The sequence below is a fragment of the Zootoca vivipara genome, chromosome 8 (genome assembly GCF_963506605.1).
Source record: "Zootoca vivipara chromosome 8, rZooViv1.1, whole genome shotgun sequence".
NCBI lineage: Eukaryota > Metazoa > Chordata > Lepidosauria > Squamata > Lacertidae > Zootoca > Zootoca vivipara.
Window position 1 is genome coordinate 20561188 of NC_083283.1, and position 23733 is coordinate 20584920.

Consider the following 23733-nt stretch of genomic DNA (forward strand, 5'->3'; position numbering starts at 1 on the left):
CAAAGCTCTTCCACAAATCTCCAGTATTTTAAATGTCTAACTTTTTTATTCTATACAGAGTTTGGTTATTGTTTTATTGTCAATGTATTTAGACATTAATATTGTCTAATTTATTATTTTCTGTCTTGGTGTAGTAAGTATTAATAAAGGGACAGGGTATAAATCTTTCAAATAAATAATAATTATAAATTACTTGCCAACATTTTAACCTTATTTTCTTGAACCAGCATGGGAACATAATCCAACAAGACCAACCTTGAAGATTTTAAATAACAGGATGCTCAAATGACAATCAAGTCACTATTTTGTAAACTATGGAAAACTGGAAACTGGAAAATTGAGTCAGCTATCGGTTAAAACATGCAGATGGTACTGGATTGTGGCCATTAGCTGCAATCTAGCAGCCCAATCCTAAACACGATTGCTCAAAATTAATACTTTAAACTAAGTATTTCAGCCCTAGGTCACAGCGCTAAAAACACATAATATTGTGTAAGCCTCTTGAGCTCAATGGGACTGACTTCTGAGTAAATGTGTTTAGGACTGCATAGTTAATTCCCAATGAAATTGATAGGATTTATGTGCACCTACCTCTGTGATGGATTGCAGAATTGTTATATACATGTTTTGTATAAGACAGACAAAACTAATTAATATTAATATACCCTGTTTCTCATATTTTAAGACATACCCATAAAATAAGCCATAGCAGGATTTTTAAGCATTCAAGGAATATAAGCCATACCCCGAAAATAAGACATAGTGATAGGCGCAGCAGCAATGCCGGCCGCAGCAGGAGGAGGAGGAAAAAAATAAGACATCCCTTGAAAATAAGCCATAGTGTGTGTTTTTTAGGAAAAAATAAATATAAGACATGTCTTATAATATGAGAAACACGGTATTAATAGTAATTCACTTTGATAAGTCATTTAAAAAGCATTTGTTAAACGCCATTAATCAGCCCAGTTAGAATGTAACCTTAACCAAAAAGAACTGTTTTTGTTTTTTAATTAGATCCCCTTTGAAACTATGAGATTTCACTGTAATGGATAAGAATAAACCCCTTCTGCTTCCCTTGAGGGAACTTGTTTTATCGCGTGCATATAAACATTTTTTTAAAAGGTGGAATGCATGCATATTTCAGTACTTCATACAAAATGTACAAATTAGACTTCATAATCTAGATCAGTTTGGGGACTCGTGGAGTCAGAGTAAGGGAGTCTGGGGCAGGGGCAGGGTAGGACCAAAAGTAGCCACCCACAGATCTAGATATGGACAGTGTATCCTCTTCTTCAGAGTCCCTGAGGCCAGTGATGGGAACTGAGAAGGAAGAGACTGAGCATGAAGTACAGATATGAGTGCTCTGTTAAGTAAAGGAAAAAATGCTAGATGTCTAAACTAGGTCAATCTGCGGGCTTCAGACTGTCAGCCAATTGCATGAGTCACTGTTGTAAATCCTATTCCCTTTTCTGCCTAAAGAGGGTTCTAAGCACATAAAAGGTCATGACAAGACAGGTATCACAACTTGGGGATCACCCTTCCTTGCAATTCCAGGAACATTTAACAATGTCCCAAGGTTTTCCAAGGGTTCTCTAGTCTCCATCGTTTTCGGTACTGTGATGCACAGTAGCACTGTGCTGGAGGGCTGTGTGTGTCTGTGGAAAAGCGAGCTTTGTGGGTTCACAATCAGAGACAATTAGTCTGAAAGACCAGATTTCTAGGCCTGGTCAATCTGAAGGCTGCAGAATGCCAGCCAATCACATAGGACAAGGTTGTGAATCCAATGGGTAAAATCTACCAGGATCCTGAACAAGTTGATACAATATGAAGTTAAAAGGCTGCAGTGAAGTCAGCGGCGTCGCTAGCCTTCTGGACAGAATGAGGCACAGTCAACTATACAGCAGACTTTATCTCGAGACTTGACTTGAGATCCCTTCCAAGTTTTATGACTATGTACACCTCACTAAGAGGAATGCAGACAGACATCCATATTCACATGCCTACTTGATGTGTATTCTATCTCTGTTTTCCCCTCCACTTAGCTTGTACAAGAATATATGTATTTATCCAATTTCTACCACCCCACCAAGGAAAATAAATTGGCCAGAGTTGGACATAAGGAAGATTTAGGGAAACTGCCAGCAGAATGATATTCGCATCAGAAAATCAAACTGATTTCTGCCAGCAACTCAACTTGAAATGATGGGGGCTTAACTACTAAATAAAGTTTAAAAAAGTAAACTTAATTCCAGGATACTCTTCCCTGAGCCTAGCAACTCCCAACTTTCTGTCTTTCCCCCCTTCCTAAGGCCCTCTGAGTCCTTTGTAAAAAGCTACTCTTAGGTGAGACTAAACAGATCAAAATCATATGTGGCGGGAATTTAGCTTTATAGGGATGATAATGCTGAACAGTTCCCATACTTCAGGAAGATGGGGCTAGCAGCTCAAAATATGTACATGTGCCCATAAGAATAGCATATATCAGGGCAGTCCAACTTTTCATACCAAGTTGGCCGCAAGAGTACTACAACATGGAACCCACGGGCTGCACACACCGCATGTGGCGCTTGGGCCACCTGTTGGACTGTTGGACATAAATTAACACATGCAACCAGCTGTCTTAAAGTCAACCTGTATGACTAAATGGTCAAAAGACTATAAAAGGTCAAAGGACTATAAGTCTAAATAATTATTTAAACAGCAAATACCAAACCCATGATTTTTTTAAAAAAATAAACAGGCATAATGCATTATGAACATTTGCAAGTTTAAGAAAACAAAACAAACAGGAGGAGAGTTATAAAACCAATTTTTCTAAAGCAATAAGCAAACAAAACTAATGATGAAAAACTGTTACATCAGAACTACAAAGTATACCAGTGGTTGCCTAGTAGTTCACACAAACAACAGCTGAGATGGTAAACAGCTCCTAGCATGTACTTCATCAGGCTAGTACTGTAGTGTAAAACTTCATAATTAAATGGAGTAAAGTCCAAAGAGACTTTTGGTGTGCTCCCTTGGTGTGCCTTGGCATGATTTTCATAGAAAGGTGGGCAAACAAGCCAGACCTGCTTTAACCCTTATTGTTTACCATATAAACTATAACTGGACCCTAAATTGGACATTAAAATAAGGCTGCAAACCTATTGTTAATCCCATCAAACTGGCATCTCATTGCATAACTGTGAAAAACAGGATGCTGGAACAACTGAGTCTTTGGTCTGATCCAGGATAACTCTCTGTAAGATCTTATGAGAAGGTGGGTTAGGATCATTAATGTTAAATATATAATTATCTCTCTTTCAGACATACTTTCCCATCCTGAAATGGACTCCCTGCCTATTTTTAAAATAATGCTGCCACTGGCCATTTCGTCTGCTGAACCAGGAAGCAGGCAAACAGTGCAGAATAGAAGACAGCAAGAACACATTCTGCTCCAACTCTATAATATTTTAGACAGATCCTTAGTCCTTTCTGATACTGTCTAACATTTAGGATATACATGTCATAGGGTGGCCAACTATAGATGGTGCATCTTTTGTAGTAAGATAATCACAGTATTTCAAAAGAAATTTTAGCTGTCAGTCGTAGAATAGCATTTTTCTGAGACGAAATGTATCAGAAAACTACCCACCTGGCAGTATAAAGTGGTATAGCCCAGGATCACTCTTACTATTTTATCGGCTGTTTTGGATGAACGAGAACACTATATCACTAATGTGTAAAACTGATATTAAAGGAAGACCAGCTGCTGCAAAGAAGCCTAACTGTAAACATCTAAAAAATGTAATAACAAGATGCCGAAAGATGAATACCCTACCCCCAGCCCAGGTCATACATTTCAATAATCATCCTAAATAGATGTGTCAGCAAAAGAAGCCTTATAGTAAACAGATAAACAGAACAACAGTAAGTAATCAAAATGAGAGAATGTTCACAGTAGGCTTCTGCAAAAGGGGAGTGAAGGCTGAATATGAAAATCAACTGAAGCTCAACCAGCATAAATATATACTCCATAGTAACCATTGCAAATCTATGCAATAAAATAAAAGCCACAATTAAACTATGTGTGGGGTGAGTAGAAAGATTCAGTATAGCGACTGAGCAGAAATAACTTTTCATGCTAAAATTATTTTACAATAGTATTTAGGACACTGAGAAAGCTTTTGTAAGAAATAACCAAATAATATTAGTCCTTCAAAGCAGAAAAATAAGCATTCCTTGTTATCGTAAAATTTAATGGTTGCTTAGGACCACTTCCTATGGGTTGAAACTGGTATACTACATACACATATTATAGCAGAGCTTCGGACTTTGGACTTTTGGGGGCTAAATTCCAGAAGTCAGATCAACAGCATCCCTACATCATGGTACTTAGACATCTTGATTCTCATAATTCTTTTTGCCAAAAATGGATACTAAACTAGTGCATACCTTCCATGATAACTAAAGATCAATAATAATGTCTCATTTTCTGTCCTGAACTAAATCAGAATCATCAAATACAGGCAAATTTGTATAACTAATAAAATAATAAATAATTTTCTATTTTTCACAGTATATTTTGCTATGTGCTTTCTCAGTTACTCACAACTGCACAGACGCATAATCTAAAATTACCCTCCCTCAACATCTGATTTCCCCCTCCACCTTGAACTTCCACACTGAAATTCACTGGGATCTCATGTGCATAAAACTTGTGAGAGCAAAATAAACTCATACTCCTGCAAAGTCAACAGCTGACTGCTCACTTGATAGTCATCCTACTGGTATCTTTCAAATATAGGTTGACAAAGGCCCTGTACCTTTTACATTAGAATTGTTAGCCCTTAGTGAAGAGTTTCTCATCTTGTTCTATTTCTAACAGACATCTCATGAATAAAAACACACAAAGTAAACTCTGTGTTTTTTAATATGGAATGAGTTCTCATTTATAACCTTGTAAGTAATATAATTTGTTAAAATTTATATTCCACTATTTCACCAAGGAGCTTGTGATAGCTTGGGAAGCGATCTCACACCTATATACTTCTCAGGATCAGACTCCTTAGTCTCGGCAGCTCATTCATGTCATGTGCCATCAGATTATTCTCTGAGTCTCAAATAACTATTAGGCTATATTATTATTGTCAGACAATAATACTGTATTCACATTAGTGCCATTTACTCTATATTAATTCCATATTAAAATGCATTTTACTAAACAAATAGTATTTCATCGAGCAATTGTGCGCCACGAAATTCAAGCACTGTACATTTAAGACACAGAGACACACTTGAAGGTCTTTACATTTCTTCTTCTTGCACAACAGACGGTGCAATATAAATGAATTCTAAATCAGACACGATTGCCATTTATTTTCTTGGCCCCTGCACAATGTTGAGAGGACTGACAAAGCAAGCCTGTGCTTGTTTCACCAGAAATAAGTTCTACTGCATTCAGTGGGGCTTAACTCCAGGTAAGTGTAAACAGAACTGCAGCCTGAGGTTGTATTTCGACTGTGGTTGCTTGGGGTCTAAGGTTAAATATCAACATTCTGTCTAAAATCCAACAAGATCTAATAAGAATTCTGACCAAAAAGCGACCTTATGGAATAATCATAGAAAGCTTCTTTAAAATAATAGAAGCCAACTTGTACCCTGTACTTTAATAGGCCTAACAGTCATAACCTTATATAAACACCCTAATATACTGCTAAGTATTTCTCTGGGCTAAGGAAAAATAAACAGAAACCTACTTTTCACAGTAGCTCACCTTATGGACAACATAAAAAATTCCACAGCTGTTCTGTGAGCCATTAATGAATGCAAAACAGTTTGTGTTTTGCTACACCGCTACACCATGCTACTAGTACCGGTATCTAATCTATTAATGAAAAGCATTTTCACGTCCCCAAATATGAAATATGGTACATATGTTACATTTTTTAAATATAAACTACACATGCATTCCTTGCATATATGAGCTACTATTGTGGTCACTGTATACAAAGTAATGAGCTACACAGATGTTCCCATATTTTAACTTATAAAAGCCTGCCTGATGGGTTTCTTTCACAAATAATAGGGGGAAATATTTCTAGAATTCAAGCTCTTTGCTGCCTCATGAGTGTTCAGTTTTTAGATTAACCAACAGATGCACAAAGCAATCAGGTACAGCCATGGGGGAAATCCTTCTTGCCCTCTGGAAGGCCTGTTTACTGTCACAGATGGAATTCAAACACGGATTTTTTAAATAAAGCATAGGTTGCCACCATTTTGTCAAAGTCTCAAGGCAGATGAGAAAAGTGGGACAGTAGAAAACTTCCATACTAAAAGCATTGTATCTGCACACTAAACCAGGCCAGTGTCTACTCCCCAGAGCTATCTCTATATCATGTGGCTGAATATCCAGGATAATTTCAGTTAATACTGTATATCTCATCATTTTTTTATGCACTCCTTCCAAAAGCAACTACTTTTCTTCCTTTTGACTTTACAATTACATGCAGCCAAAGAAAACAGACCATAAACTGAAATAAGACTTCCAGTTTAAAAGAACAAAAATGATTGATTAGGAAGGATTTTTTAAAAGAAAAATGTATTCAAAAATATGCCAATTATTTAAACATAAGGCCACATCGCTGTAATATTTAAGTGTCTTGAGGAAGTAACTGTAATTGCACAAATGTTTTAAAGGAACTCTGTAAACAGCCATTTAATTAGCCAAGCCAAAAGCCAGAATTGAACTGAGCTTTTTGCTCAGGCTTGATCAGGTGCTTATTGACAATGTTTTCATGCATGAAGATGCTACTGTAAGAGGCAATATAGAGGATTACTTACTGCATAAATAAGGAAAGTAAATAATACTATTGTTTATCATTTCAACAAAACTTTTAATTTGCAAAGTGCTTTTGCAATCTTCATTCTGCGTTATTTTACAACATGCTATGAGGCAGGTTGCTGTTGTTCCTGCACTCACTTATTAACACATGGGGGACAGCAGCGGACAGGAATTACTTTACCAATTCAGTATGCTTTGCCAGCTTCTTCCTTACCTGGAGAAATTAGATCTAACCTCAGTTGTTCACACTCTATTCACTTTCATCATGGATTAATGGCCAGCATTGCAGGGGGTTGAACTAAGTGTACCTTCCAACTCTACAATTCTATGATTCCATGATTCTATGAGGGGCTGTCTGTGAAGAAAGTCTAGGTACTTAAATTGGTTCAAATGCCATGAAAAGATGGTATATGGGCTTAGCTGCTCAGTCACATTATTCCAAAAATTTTATAGCTTTACTGGTGACCAATTCAAGGCACTGACTATAGCCTTTAAAGTCTTAAACAGCCTGGTAACAAGGTATCTCATGTATTACTGTCTTTCATTTGACTTTATGTCTCCTCACCAGGAGAAGTCCAGGTGGTGGTGAGAAACAAAAGTGTCTTTTAATTTGTGGTATCAAAATTATGGAACAAACTGCTTTGTTTCAGCAGGTATTTTTTATTTAAACCCTGCCATATGTGGGTTTTATGATGTTTTACTGCCTGTGTTTCATTAATGTTTTAGTGTTAGGATTCTATATTAATTTATTTTGTGATTTTAAAAAAAGATTTGTCATAGAAAGGCAGATTACAAATACTTAAACAAACAAACAAACAAACATTCTGATATTATTGATGGAGAATAGAGAGTGGCAGATGTAATTTTCCCACAACGATTGTAATGAGTTCATAGTGGGGTAAAATCTTCCACATTAAAATAAAACTTCCAGAACACTGGCTCTCAAAGAATAAATTAAAGGCCTACCTAATAAAATGCAGGAAGCAGGATCTATTTATTTATATTGAAACAGATACTAACCTTTTCCCTTTATGAATGACCATACACATGATGAAGAAGTTCACAACTGAAATCTGTACCTTTAAGGCATGAAGCTAGTGACTCTGCAGCAAAATCATTGTCAAAAAGGATGCCTTGCATTCATCACTCCATCAGGTTTGTTCAGGGCTCCAAGACACACTTCAGAGTTCAACACCGATCTGACTACCAGCATGATTTTTGGGTGCCTGTTTGCAGATGCAGCCGAGTTATCAATTCGAACAGACACACAATCCGGGTCCAATGTCACTTCTCCTCATTATGTTAATAGTTAATACATGCAAATGAAAACACTCTAGCAATTTGATTTCTTTGAAGATAGTTTGCATATTGTCTTAGCCATAATGACTGTACACTTCTCTCAGTCTCGATTTATGCAAGGCTAGTTTAGTTCATTTTTATCAGCTCAAGTTCATTTTGGCTGGTACTGGAATGTATGTGTGTTTTCTTTTTTACCTTTCACCTAATTACCATTCAGGTACCATAAGCAGATTTTTCATGCTATTGGTGTTTTTCTTAATTAAGAAACAAATGAATTCTCTCTAGCAAAAAAGATGGAACAACAGAATAAGATGCCAGAGGCTGATGTTCTGCTTCTTAATTGAAGCTGTTCCATTGTTAGGTGTCTGTTGTGAAAGGGCAGAAGTGTCATGAGTTTACTGAGAATGGTATATAAATAACAGCTATAAGCAGTAGCATTGAAGTTAAGAATGGAAAAGGAACATCAGCTTTTATAGACACAGCACCTCCTGTTTTCAAAAACAAAAACTTACTGCAAACACACATACTCTTTATTTGCTAAAGGTTTCTGGTTCTTCTAATCCCAGCCCAGAGAGAAGTGTTTCATTTTCTTTTGTATATTATCTGCATGCTGCTTATGTGCTCATGGTGTTCAGCTCTGGAAGCAACCAGAGACCCCAGTGAGAAGAATTTCATCTCTGCTGTTCCATTCTTCCAGCAAAATATTTATATTAATTTATCATTTTTAAAGAAATGTTTTGTTCCCCTTTTACTTTCTGCCTGTATTTACTTGTTTGTGAACAAGTAAACTCAATAAAGCATTTACCGTAATATGTTTCAGATACTCTGCAACAAGCCTATTCCCAGGCTCATCTAGGGCTGTGGAAGTTGAAAACCTTTGGAGAACACTGTCTTATACTTCCATCGCACTGTTCATACTATCAAATTGGTAGCCACCGCAGAAAAGCCCTGTTCTCGTGTTGCCACCCCACAGACCTTTGTTGAGTATTTTCATACAGTATTTAAATAATTATATAATGCATATGAACAATGGTCTATATTTAATGGTCTATATTCTATATTTATCTGATAACAGTAAGAAAACCAATATTTAAATAACTTACAACTTAAACAGACTACAATGTTGCAAAATAGTACCCCACACAATACTAAACAAATACGTAATGGATTGGTGCAGGATAGGGGCAGTCACAAGGATTAGCCATAGTAATGCGTGGCAGGGCCAGCTAGATTGTAAATAAATTACAGTGCTGTCTTCCCTCTCTAACTCTGTTCACACTTACAGGTAGGTAGCCGTGTTGGTCTGAGTCGAAGCAAAATAAAAAAATTCCTTCAGTAGCACCTTAAAGACCAACTAAGTTTATATTTTGGTATGAGCTTTCGTGTGCATGCAGAAGCTCGTGTGTATCTGAAGAAGTGTGCATGCACACGAAAGCTCATACCAAAATATAAACTTAGTTGGTCTTTAAGGTGCTACTGAAGGAATTTTTTTATTCTGTTCACACTTGTAAGTTGAACTGGATACCTCATATTCCATACTCTCATGTGCCAATTACAGGCAACTCTCCATTTGTGTGGGAGTTGCGTTCTGAGGCACCGTGTGCATTGTGCAGCACGCGTAACCTTGCCCTGTTCCACTCCCTTCCAAGGCCAAAAACAGTGTGTGCACCAGCAGTCCTACATGCCTCAAATGCACTGAAAAAGTTGCCTGTATCTAAAGAAGGCAAGCTGATCTTCGTCAACTTATGACTGATGTCCAACAATGAGGTGGTTAAGAAATGAGTCATCATTTCTACATCATCTGGTAAGACTATACCTGTTTTATATCTTTATCATTAGGTCCAGTGGTAAATCACTACATGCCGAGTATTGCTAATGCAGAGGCACACAGAAAATCTGTCCAGAGGTATATTCTTTGAGAAGTGAAAGAAGAGATACCTTGTTGTCCCATCTTTTTTGATGAACCTTTTGGCACACCCCCCCCCCCATTCTCATGCTCTGCCTGTAACTTAGCCTAAAATACTTCTATGTTTACCCCTTCCTCCAATTCCCTACCCTTTATCTGTTGATCCCCATGTATTAAATTTTAGACTGTAAGCTTCTAGGGGCAGAGACCTGTCTTCCTACAGTGTGTAAAGTGTCATGAACACCGATAGTACTATATAAATGAATAAATAATCAACTTAGTGGGAAATTTGGTACTCAGTACCCAAATAATTATTTTTTATATTTAAGAAGTGCTACACGTTCATAACTGCCAACTGATGACTCAGTGGCAAAATTCCCATTAATTTTAATGGAACTGGATGGCACCCAATAGTAATTAGCCACTAACATGACAGAAGGGAAAAAACAATTATATGAAAGCAGGGTGGGGAGCTGTCACTCAGGGAGGACAGAAGTGGGGATTTTGTTTTGTTCAATAGCTCTGGGGGAGGATATACATATACTTTTAAAAACAAAGATATACAGTACTGCAAAAGAACTGAAACTGATTGCCCCTTTTCTAAAAAATGAAAGCTTATGTCTATCTCCCCTCTTTTACAGACACAAGGATATGGAATGCAACTTCCTGTTTAACAGTAAATACTGTACAATAGGCATAACCATCACTGCCAGAACCAAATGCCAAAAATGCAGGGTATGTGTCATAAATGCATTTTGAAATAAGAACTATGAGAAATGTGAGAAGAGTATTTTCTCTCATTAATTTCCTTCCTCTGAATCTCTGTGTTTCCTTTCTGTCAAGCAGAGTCAAATCCAATATATACCATAAAGCTTCTAATATGCAGTTTGTCTATAAGTTTTAACATGACACACTTTTCTAAATATCCACATTAAAAACTGAAAATGCTATACTGTATCGTGTTAGGAGAAATTAAAGGCAACACTCTCCCATCTTTTGCCATAGGTATTAACTCTGTTGACATCAATGTAGTCACCTCATCTTAACACCAGCATAAAGTATCAGGAGAATGAAGCCCAATGTATCAGTCGTTCGGTAATTAATTACACAAGAGCTGTAATTACTGTTTGCCAATGGAGCCATACAGTGGTAGCCTCCCCACGATAAAAACAAACCTTCCTAGGTTTTTCTAACCACTGGGTTCTCTCTGTTGCACTTTCAGCTTCATCTCCCCCAGTCAGTCTCTGACCTCCTTGCTTGGTGTCTCTGCCAAATTCTTGGCACTGAAAGTGAGGGGGAAGAGGCCATACCATAAGCGTGTTGATAATGAGGAGATAGAAATAGCAAACCAGCTGGATTGCCCTAATAAAGTATGTCTGGGATTCAGAGACACAACAACCCACTGCTCATGGAACAGTACTGTGCTTTTAACCCTCTGAATTCTAGTCTGAGTCTTTTCCATGATCCCTAGTTCCACATATCTGGAGAATATATGCTACAGGAATGCTGTTGCATTTATTATTTATTTATTTATTCATTTATTCATTCGGGTATTTATTAGCTGCACTATCTGGTAAGTGGTACCCATAGCAGATTTTTTAAAGAAAGAAAACAGCAAAACAGATTTTCATAAAACAAGTTTGCCACAGGATTACTGGGTTAGTCTGTCTTGTGACACCTTAAAAGACTTAACTAATTTATTATGATGTAAGCTTTTCTTGAATAGCCCACTTCATTCTAGTCTCCACTTCACACTAGTCTACAGAAGCTTATGCCATAATAAATTTATTACCGGTAGTATTTAAGGTGCCACAAGGCTGTTCTTTATAAAACAGTAGCAGCACAATTCTATACTACTGAATACAATGTTGCTTACACATTCCTATAAATGGGCATAGGAATATTGTCAGTTTAGGATGCCTGCATGACAGTTGTATTTTCTTGTTTTAACTATATTGCTTGAATATGTTATTGTGTACAGAGTTCTAGTTTGGAGTATTGGGTAGAATTAATTTAAGTTGTTTTTCCTCTTTGTCCTTCTTCCAATTTTCTCCTTTCACTTTTTTGTTAATTTTGAAATAAATTAAATGTCAAAAACCCACAAGGTGTTTTCCGCCTCCTCTCATTCTGCTAGAACTTGACTGCAACTCAGCTAATTAGGGCTTCGTTTATTAATGATTAAAGAAATAAATTCAAACAGACATTGAAAGGCCATCTAAGGTAAACAAAAATGATTTCAAAAGCACCTTAACAACGTACACCATTGATTCTTGGAGCCTAATGGTCAGTTATCACTATGATAGATCACACACATTCCCACAGTCACACCAAAGTGGAAGACTGGTTATGTCTAACACTGAGCGGTCAGTGTGACTGGCCTGGCCTATAAGCCTAGATATAACTTTAAATTACCTATCTATATTGCCCTTCCTGATACTACCTGATGACTTCCATCACATCACAGGAAGACAATGACAGACAGGAATACAACAAATATCCAAGGGCTCTACTTTCTGAAGAAAAATAGCACATTTGCAGTTACAGATAAATTTGCAAATAAAGCATTTCTGTCCAGAAATTTGCTTATGCAACATGGCTTTCCAGACACTTCCTCCATGCTACAGCCCTTCAAAAGCCTCTCCTGATAACTAGGCACAGAGGAAACTTATGAGCACAAAACAAGCAACAACCTGACACCATATACAATAGTGATGTGGCCAGCAGGGCCGGCTCTAGGGGAAGGCTGGGTGGCGCGGGGTGCCGGGGTGCCAGGGGGGGCGCCGCGCGCTGCGCCCGCCCACCAGCTGCGGTAAGAAACGGGGTGTAGTATAAACACTGACAACTGGGAAACACTGGCCTGCGAGCCCTCCAATTGGAGAAGAGCCTATACCAAAGGTGTCATGGGCTTTGAAGACACTCGATCTCAGGATGCAAGGGAGAAATGTTCTAAGAGGAAGGCACGCCTGGCAAATCTACACTGTGATCAACCAATGTCCCCACTGTGGAAGGACATGTGGATCAAGAATTGACCACCACAGTCACTTACGGACTCATTGTTAAAACTGTGTTTATGGAAGACAATCTTACTCGGCTACAAGTGATCGCCAAAGAAGAAGACTTAGAACACATAATAGTGACAACACTAGGATACAAAGTAACCATTTTGACATATGTGTGTGTGCACCTGCAAAAAATGTATATATGTTTTGTTCATAAACGATCTGAACATGCACTCCTAAGTGCTTTTCAACAAACGTATTAAAAATGATAACTGAAGTTCATTACATTTACAAACCCCAGATGTCTCATCAATGAGTCAAAACAGCATGGACTTCAAAACCTACTTGCTGAAGTACTGTCAAAACAAAGTACAGTACAAAACTAAGTACTGTAGTTTAAAATTAAGGTGTTAAAAATATTTTGCTGGCATTTACATAACTATTTTTACTTTCTGTCATAGCAGTGGGGGGGATTAAATGCAATAACTTCAAAACTGGTAGTAAACATCACTTACCGATATATTTTTCAGCATTTATTTTTGGTCCCTCCCAAAACAGAAATAACATACAGCACAGGAGAGTTTTAAGCCTTTTTAAAAGCTTTCAACTCATTATTCCAAAGGTAGGCAACCTGTTTAAAGCCAATGGCCAGAAGGCCACATTTAATGAGCGTATTTCACTTGGTTGTGATTGACATAATGTACATGTTGCCTCTATGGGCATAGTGAATGTTATTGAGATTCGGGCATTTCCAGACAGCAACATAATGAGACTTTTACTCATCAGTATACTAACATTAGCCATGATCCACTCACAATGGCATAATATCCCATTCTTATATAATGCAATGGGGCGGAGAGGAAGCGCCTTGCAGTGTAAAGAAAGGGATAGGTTTTTCAACACTTTTTCTATTTAAAAAGGGTAAAAATGCAGTCCTGGCAGTGAGAAGTGTCTGGCCTCTAAAGAAATTAAATGACTTAACATGTATTCCCACTTGAGTGGTATGGTGGAAGGGCATTCATCCCCTATTAAAATTCACAGTAGTGATGTATGGAAGTGAGAGCTGGACCATAAAGAAGGCTGATCGCTGAAGAATTGATGCTTTTGAATTATGGTGCTGGAGGAGACTCGAGAGTCCCATGGACTGCAAGAAGATCAAACCTATTCATTATGAAGGAAATCAGCCCTGAGTGCTCACTGGAAGGACAGATTGTGAAGCTGAGGCTCCAATACTTTGGCCACCTCATGAGAAGAGAAGACTCCCTGGAAAAGCCCCTGATGTTGGGAAAGATTGAGGGCACTAGAGAAGGGGATGACAGAGGACGAGATGGTTGGACAGTGTTCTCGAACCTACGAACATGAGTTTGACCAAACTGCGGGAGGCAGTGCAAGACAGGAGTGCCTGGCGTGCTATGGTCCATGGGGTCACGAAGAGTCGGACACGACTAAACGACTAAACAACAACAACAAAATTCACAAACTGGCAAAGGCATTAGAGGAACAGTGGTGTTGCTGAAAGCAAAGCCATTGCACACACTATCCATGGCTTATTGTGAGAATCATGATCCCACTTTCTACACATAACACATCTATGGTAATGAACAGATTGCTGCATCCCAGCAACAAAAGGGGGGAATCAGCAACATATGAAGCACTTGGAGGAAAATGCTTTTATTTCTGTAATCACAGTTTTGTTGTTTGGAAAGGCTCTTATGCTATAGTGATTTCATTATAAAACTCCCTGTTGAATAATATCCCATGGAAAAAGTATGGTGATTATTTCTACTGGATATGACAGGAGATTTGTTGTTTAAACCTGTGTAGGCCCCAATGACATATAAAAGAATGGGTTGGATTTCTAAAACAAAAGGAATACATAGTTGGGAAGTGCCCAGTCTGTCTGCTGCAGGGGTAGACCTACTGCTGCAGGGGTAGACCTACTGATTAGCACAAACAGTCACCACTGTGACTGCCCTCCATCCCCACAGCAATAACACCAAAGGGGTATCCAAGGCAGCAAGGAGTCCCTGGCAGGGGCCCAGGCATGCCACCTGCTGATACTGGGCTTGCAAAATAGTGCAATATGGGTGGAAATGTGGCCCTCATTAGCTGTGAGTACTGAAAGTAGCAAGCCCTACTAGAGTTCTTCCCAAGGGTCCATACATATGATCTTTGTTGTTGTTTAGTCGTTTAGTCGTGTCCGACTCTTCGTGACCCCATGGACCATAGCACGCCAGGCACTCCTGTCTTCCACTGCCTCCCGCAGTTTGGTCAAACTCATGTTGGTAGCTTCGAGAACACTGTCCAACCATCTTGTCCTCTGACGTCCCCTTCTCCTAGTGCCCTCAATCTTTCCCAACATCAGGGTCTTTTCCAAGGATTCTTCTCTTCTCATGAGGTGGCCAAAGTATTGGAGCCTCAGCTTCACGATCTGTCCTTCCAGGGAGCACTCAGGGCTGATTTCCTTAAGAATGGATAGGTTTGATCTTCTTGCAGTCCATGGGACTCTCAAGAGTCTCCTCCAGCACCATAATTCACCACCATATCATCAATGGTAAGATAATATCATCAGTGTCATAGTCAGAGGCAGCAGCAGACACTGTGGTACAGCTAAGCCGCTCACCTGACCTCCATCTGGCTGAAACAGAAGGAGTGGCATGAGGCAAATGCTCCATCCAGCAAGAGTACTGGATTGACTCTAGCTCTGCCAGAACATATGCAGCACACCAACTTTGCCACCCAACACCCTTTTTGTCTTGGTATGCTGCAGAGACCCAGCCAGCCAGTGGTCAGGTGAGCAGCTCAGCCACACCATTGATGGTCAGAAGTATGTAACCAACTAATAAATTCAATTAACAAAAAAAAAGCTTTTAGTTTCATATGTTGTGTTAAGGGCTTTCCATGTTCATTCAAGCTCCAAAATTGCATGAACGTTGCTGCCATAAATAAAGCACTTTAAAGCATATTTCCTTCTAGTCAATTAAGCGAAAGAATGGGCAAGACAGACATTAAAGTTATCCTGGAGACAGCACAATGTCGTGCACGAAGGTAGCACCATATTGTACACTCCATATTCAGAGCATCATGATGGCAATCATTATCCGTGCCAGCTCTATACAGTGGTACCTCGAGTTACAAACACCTCAGGTTACAAATGCTTCAGGTTACAAACTCTGCTAACCTGGAAGAGTTACCTCGAGTTGAGAACTTCACCCCAGGATGAGAATGGAAATCGTGTGCCGGCAGCGCAGCAAGAAGCCCCATTAACGAAAGTACGCCTCTAGTTAAGAACAGTTTCAGGTTAAGAACGGAGCTTCGGGACGAATTAAGTTCGTAACTAGAGGTACCACTGTAATTACCTTTGAACATGTGCAGAGTGCAATTGCTAAATGAATCATTGAAAGGTAGGTTTTCAGATCAGAGAGTATATCTTCCTCACAAGTTTCTCATCCCAAAATGCTTGCATTTGTTTGCATACAGTTAAAATGAAATTCAGAAGTAACCTAAAGCTTGAATCATTCCAATACAACAATTTCAAAAAGTATTAAACTCTTTTTCTCTCTTTCTCAGCTTTTCTGCTCATTCTGCACTATGAGGAAATAGCAGCACACAGAAGTTTTTTTGTTTCACGATTGCAAAACGAACAAAAACCCTATGAAGGAGATATACAGAAGGAGTGATGAGGAAGGCTTCACCTTCATCCTGCACTGAGCAAGGTGGTTGGACTAGTTGACCTTCAAGGATCCTTCTAACAGTTAACATTCTATGCAGATGGTGTTGGCTGCCAGTTAGGTATTTGTAACATGGAATGGTAGCTTGCATTGCATGATAGCTTCAGTGGTACAGACACCATGTGTATATTCCAGTGAACAGATAACATACATCTGTGCCCAGACTTTTTATATTTTCCCTTCCCCACCTATTTAATTCATTCAAAATAAACAATTTATTATTCTTTCTACCCCAAATTCAGCATGGACCAGGCATCCCCAAACTTTGGCCCTCCAGATGTTTTGGACTACAATTCCCATCTTCCTGGCCACTGGTCCTGTTAGCTAGGGACCATGGGAGTTGTAGGCCAAAACATCTGGAGAGCCACAGTTTGGGGATGCCTGGCATGGACCATGCTCTAACTTACTTCTCCTATACTACTAAGTTTCGAATCACTGAACCTTTTCTAACTAGAAGTCCTAGAATCTACTACACCTCCCTAATTTCTTGTTATAATGGTGAGATGCAATTTGACTTACCCTTATTTCATAGGACTACAATTGCTGCCCTATACCGGTAATTCATATAGTGTATACCTGGACATATACACAAACATATACATTTTCATGTATTTTATCTCCTTCCAACCCCTGCCCACTCCCCATCCTTTTCTGTCCCTCACACATTTTGCCATTTGCAATTTGACCTTCTCTGCCTGTCGTTCATTCTCACTTCACCCAACATTTAATTCCCTCACTTAGCCCTCTTTCACAACAGATTTGTACTAAGCATGTGTGTGGAACACCCTTATGAAATCCAATAGCTAACCCTGGCCACAGAAATGCTCTGGTAACAAAAACTAGAAGTGTACACCACTGTTAGAGAAAATCACAGAAATTCACGTTGACATTCCCAAAACAAACCTTTTGCAAAAAAGCACAGTACAAATGGAGAAATGTTTTTTTGAAAATCCATTGCAGCAAAGTCTATGGGGAAAAAACACACCATCTGTCAATATGCCAGAATATTTCATCAAATATTTAATTTATTCAAAATAAGTCATTTCTTGTGTTTTCTGCTCCTAATCCAGCATGGGGCACCCTCAAACATACTTACCCCTTCAAGTTTCAAATGTACAGAGTGATGTTCTAACTCTGAATTGTAGAACCAACCCCTTTCCTCCATTTTTTTATTATTAGGTAAAGGTAAAGAGACCCCTGACAGTTAAGTCCAGTCGCGAATGACACTGAGGTTACGGCGCTCATCTTGCTTTACAGGCCGAGGGAGCCGGCGTTTGTCCACTCCACAGATAGTTTTTCCAGGTCATGTGGCCACCATGACTAAGCTGCTTCTGGCGCAACAGAACACCAACACCAGAGCAGTGCACGGAAACACCGTTTACCTTCCCGCTGGAGCGGTACCTATTAATCTACTTTCACTTTTGAGGGGGGCGTGACAGAAGCTGGGACTGAGCAACGGGAGCTCCCCCTGTCGTGGGGATTTGAACCTTTTGATCAGCAAGCCCAAGGCTCGGTGGTTAGACCACTATTTATTAAATTTGTATACCACTCTATACATGCAAGTCTCGGGGCAATTACAACATAAAATCACAGTATAAATACACAAAATACATAATAAAGACAAAACCAACCCAATAACCCCTCCCAAACACATTTTAAAAGGGTATTGTATGGCAATCAGCCAAAGGCCTGGTTAAAAAGGAATGCTTTTGCCTGGCACCTAAAGGTATATAGCGAAGGGAGCCACTGCAGAATGGGGAGCCACTGAAGAAAAGGCCCTTTTTCGTGTTGTCACTCTCCAGACATCTTGTGGAAGAGGCCAGTGGCGGAGCAAGCCACTTGGGCACCCAGAGCGGCACCCGGGGGCGGGGCGTCGCTACATAGTGCATATGTGCAGCGTCGCTACGTACCACGCATGCATGGTACATAGCGATGTTGCACATGCGTGCTATGTAGCGGTGGCGGAGGCGCCGCTCCAGCGCCGTATGGGGATGGTGCCGCTGGGATCCTCTGCTCGCAGCTGCAGCCGCGAACGGAGGATCCTCCATTCGTGGCTGCAGCCGCAAGCAGAGGATCCCGGCGCCGCTCAGCTTGGGAGTCGGGGGGCGCACCGAGTGTCACCCCCCCTCCAGGGTGGCACATGGGGCAGACCGCCCCCATTGCACTCCTTGCTACGTCAGTGGAAGAGGCACACAAAGAAGGGCCTCAGAAGATGATCTCAGGGTCTGGGTAGATTCATTTGGAAATAAGTGGTCCTTGAGATATTGCTGTCTTGAGCCGTTTAAGGTTTCATAGATCAAAACAAGCACTTTGAATTGGGCCTCAAAACTAATTGGCAGCCAGTGCATTCAGGCCAGCATCATTGTAATATGCTCATGTCCGCTCGCCCTGGTGAGCAACCTGGTTGTTGAATTCTGCACTAGCTGAAGTCTTCAGAGGCAGCCCTACGTATAATGCATTGCAGTAATCTAACCTTGAGGTTACTAGAGCATAGACAACAGTAGTTAGGCTATCCCTGTCTAGAAAAAGGCGCAGCTGGGCCACCAACCGAAGCTGATAGAAGGCACTCCATGCCACTGAGGCCACCTGAGCCTCAAAGGATCTAGGAGTACTCCCAAGCTACATACCTGCTCCTTCAGAGGAAGTATAACCCCATCAAGAGCAGGCAATCTCCCAGTCATCTGGTCTAGGGAACCACCCACTAACAGTCCCTCAGTCTTATCTGGATTGAGCTTCAATTTGTTTACTCTCACCCAGTCCATTATCGAGGCAAGACACCAGTCCAGCACTTCCACTGCCTCACCTGCAGATGTAAATGAGAAGTAGAGCTGAGTGTCATCAGCATATTGCTGACAATGTACTCCAAACCTCTGCATAACCCCACTCCGGATAACCCCCCATTTTTCATTTTAAATAGTGAATTGCAATTCTGCCAATTAACCCAACAATTACAGTAACATAGTTGCCAAGATGGCAAAGAGATAACAGCCAGTGTATTGGTTCAAATAGGAATTAATGCCACCAGAGATATAGAACACCTGTACTATAATGTGGACAGGTGTGTACAAAACACTACTGCATTACTAACAGACATGCAATTCTCTGTATTCTGCCCCACTTTTGCAATAACACTGGTGCTGCATGATTGTTGCTTTCTATGCTTGTTACTTCTTGAGCTCTTCTAAAACCCAATATTTGCATTTACTCCAGATCAGGGGTGGGGAACTGCATCCAGCTAGCAGGCAAGAACTGACATGTGGGCTGTACCATGCTCAATCACCTGATGTCATACTGATGTTACCTAGCTTGTGCATTCAGAACAGCACAGGCTACAAATAGAAATATTTCATTCATTCATTCATTCATTCATTCATTTTTTATTTTGCCCTTCCTCCCAAAGGAAGAAGCAAGAAAGAAAGCAGAACTTTGTCATGGCAATTAACAACAGTAGCAATATATCAGGGGCATGGTCAGAAAACAAGGTCACATATCCCTTTTCTTGCTCTTGATAAAGGTGATCCATCAGCGCGACCAAGGCCATATTGGTCCTAAAGCCAGATCTGAACCCAGATGGAAATGTCTCTAGATAATCCATGTAATCCAATAATGCCTCTAGCTGCCTTGCCACAACCCTCTCCACAACTTGCCCCAGGATTAATGACAGTGTATATTATAAGGCAATTACATTAAAAATAAAATATTGGAAGTAATTCAAGGATATAGCATTCATAATAAGATGGTAATAAGGGCAATGCATTTGATGATGGGCCAATTTTATTTTATTTTTTTTAAAAAAACCCAGAAAAATATGGATAGAAGTCTGGATTAAAAAACTGACGGCATTCTTAAAATCATTCAGAATGTAAAACATCTGATATGAAAGATGAACTGTTTCTGGTGCAGGAAGCAGCTCAGAATTCAGAACTTAGGATAACAGCATAGGATAGATAAGCTTCTTTCTGCAACATGGTGCCTATATTAGCATGACATTGACAATGTCCAAGACAAAACACCATACTGCTTGTAGGAGGTTAATAAAACAGACAACACACATGTTGAAAGTACAGAGCTAGCTCTGTAGAAAGCAGCACCCGTCTACTTATGATTTTAAAATAAAGATCCTAATCTTTGGTGAAGGACTTCTACAGATCCTTTAGCAAAAAAAAAGTAAATAAAGTTGTTTGCTATAGGCAGGCTATTTTAGTGCACATTGAAACAATGTTTTCTTAGAATTTAAATTGTATTGAATCCTTTACCATGAAAGTGTGAAAGTACTACAGTGTGGATAAAGTAGATGTCTAGATTTCTTTCTGGGCTTTAACTTATTAACTTCAGAATATCAACTGGGGCCACATACAGAGTTCTCAAAGGTTCATATGCACCACTTAAAATTGATTTTTACCAATGTCTTGAAAGATGGTCCCAGCAATTAAGAATCATCACCCTCTCTCGCTTATATCTGAACCTAGGTACTCAAGGTACTCTAAAAAGGAAGCTGCAGCACTTCCTACTCCTTCTATATGTCTAAAACGGTTGTTTAAAATGTTAACCTTTTTATTATCATATTTTCTCCAATTCCTTTTTGTGTTTCTTGCATAAATAAATCAGAAAGGCAACTGTGATTTCAGTTAATGGCTACATGACTTTAGTTTCTATAGGTTTGAATCTCAACCAAATAATTTGAAATGGGGGTTTCAATAAGAAAATAATGGTTAAAATGGGGAATAAAATACATATATGTTATCTGTAAGATAAAGTTTTATTGTAAAAGGGATTTGTGTCCACCACAGACTAGACAGAAGTCTTCAAATGTGAAAAATATTTATCCTGAAAGTTATTTTCAAAGTTCTCTTCAAGTTACTATTAAAAAGCTTCCTCACAAAAGCAAGGTGTAATGGTTAGATCATCAAACTACATAGACTGAAAAGCGTTTTGACATATTAAGCTTTTAAAAACAAATGCATTCAGTCAGTTAATGGCCAAATAGCATCTGAAAAACAAAGTCCTAGGTAAAACATTTTAAAATTATTTTTTACACCAAATATTTGTGACTAACTGGTACACAAACAAGCTAAATGAACGTAAAGACTGAAATCTTAAAGATACTTATGAGGAATTCAGTCTCACTGAACTCAGTGAAATATAATACTGAATAAACATTTAAAGAACTATCTGTAAGTAACTGATCCATTTTTTAATCTAAATGTTAATAGTTTTACAATAATGCCATTTACTTTAGTAGAGTTACGCTATTATGAAACAGCGTAGATATTCAATGCAATATTTTCCTCTCTCTTTTTGTTCCTATAACTTCTAAAAGCAATCTGCCAATAGCTGACCACTACTGGATAAACAGACTTTCCTAGCTAGAAAAAGAATGTTTTATATGTCTGCCATACTGTGAATGTGTGTGCTAAATATGCTTTCCAAACATGAGCTTCAGTGTTCTTTTTTCCTTACCAGTAACATTTTCTGTTACTGCTAATCACTCCAGCCAGAACATCCCCAACAAATACTCCCACTTAAATGAGATTTTCTACACTGCAGGGCTAATCATAAAATTACACAGTCTAGTTCATCTAAGTAGCTGATTGTTACTTTCCATTTATAAATATAGCTGATCCTGATAATTTTAGCTACATTACTTTTTCTTTTCTTTCTTTTTTTCATCACTCCTGATTTTCTTCTGGGTATAATTAATGGTTCTTAATTACCTAATAAGAGGTGTGGCACTCTAGAACAGACTGAGTTATCAAGCTATTTTTCTTACTTACATTTTAAAAAATCCGCCAAAAGGAAGTCTTGTGAGAGGAAGAGAGAGGTGTAAAAATCTATTAAATGAGTGGAATAAGATGAGGAGCTAGTACAAAACTAAAAGTGAAGCTACCTACAAAAATGATGTTAGTGTATTTTACTTCATCTTACAACATGGAATATAGTTTATCAAATAAAAGCACATGCCTTTGTCAAATATCATTTACTTTGCAAACATGTAACAGTTGCTTGTGGCCAAAAACTTTTAGTGCAGAAATAATAACCAAATTTTACAAAGACAGACATTGAAACCTAAATGCTAAATAGATTATTCATACTGTTGAGAAAGTTTCTGACATAATAAAATACAATCTTGTATTGAAGGGTGGGGGCTTTCCTAAAATCTGCTGTGTCATATTCTTACAGACCTGAATGTCATGTTTCTGATTATGGAAGTGCACATCCTTAGAAAGGAGTCATATGGATAACAGTAATTGTAAGAATTTGCTTAAAACCAGCTTTTAAGAATAAATTTATCCTGTAGTTTGAGACATTAAGAAAGCATTGTTTTGTGGGGTGCAACAAATCACTGAGAAGAACATACACTGCTGCCATCCAAATTAATCTACAGGCTGTTTCAGACTGCATTCAATATTATCAGCAATACAGCACCTTGGAAAAAAAATCATCTTACCGATATTAAGCCAACAGCATTAGCTAAAACTCAACTGTTCTTTGGAGATTTGACCCTTGAAACTCAGAGTAAAGAGATACATCATAATGGATTTTCACTGAGTATAAAACTGTCCAAAATCTAAATTCAAATCCCAGCTGTCTACATTCCAGTTCTATGACAGTTGCAGCAATTTTTTTGTAACTGTCCTGAAAATCTTTTTGGCTGAACAGCATTATGTTCTAGTTCTTCAATTTGTTGTCCTTGAATATAAATATGTCTCAGTGAGATTTATTTTCTAGTAAGTGAGTTAAGGATTGCAGCCTTAACATTGGTATAAAAGCTGTACCTTAATAATAATAGCCAATTGTTAAGTATTATTAGGTGTGTGTGTGTTTGGAATTTGTAAAATATAACAATTAAACACTACTTAGATTATTTTTTTTAATGCTCAGGCCAATCACGTGTGAATCTGTCGAAAGCTAAGGGTCACTCTATAATATTATTGCGGAATATCTGGTTTGAATTTATCTTCATTATGCAAGTAC

At 38.8% G+C, this 23733-nt stretch overlaps 1 protein-coding gene across 1 annotated transcript in view; it reads right to left on the reverse strand.

Moving 5' to 3' along the window:
* The window catches only part of ZFPM2 (zinc finger protein, FOG family member 2), a 321346-nt gene that overhangs the window by 286811 nt on the left and 10802 nt on the right, over positions 1-23733 (reverse strand). The window lies entirely within an intron of this gene.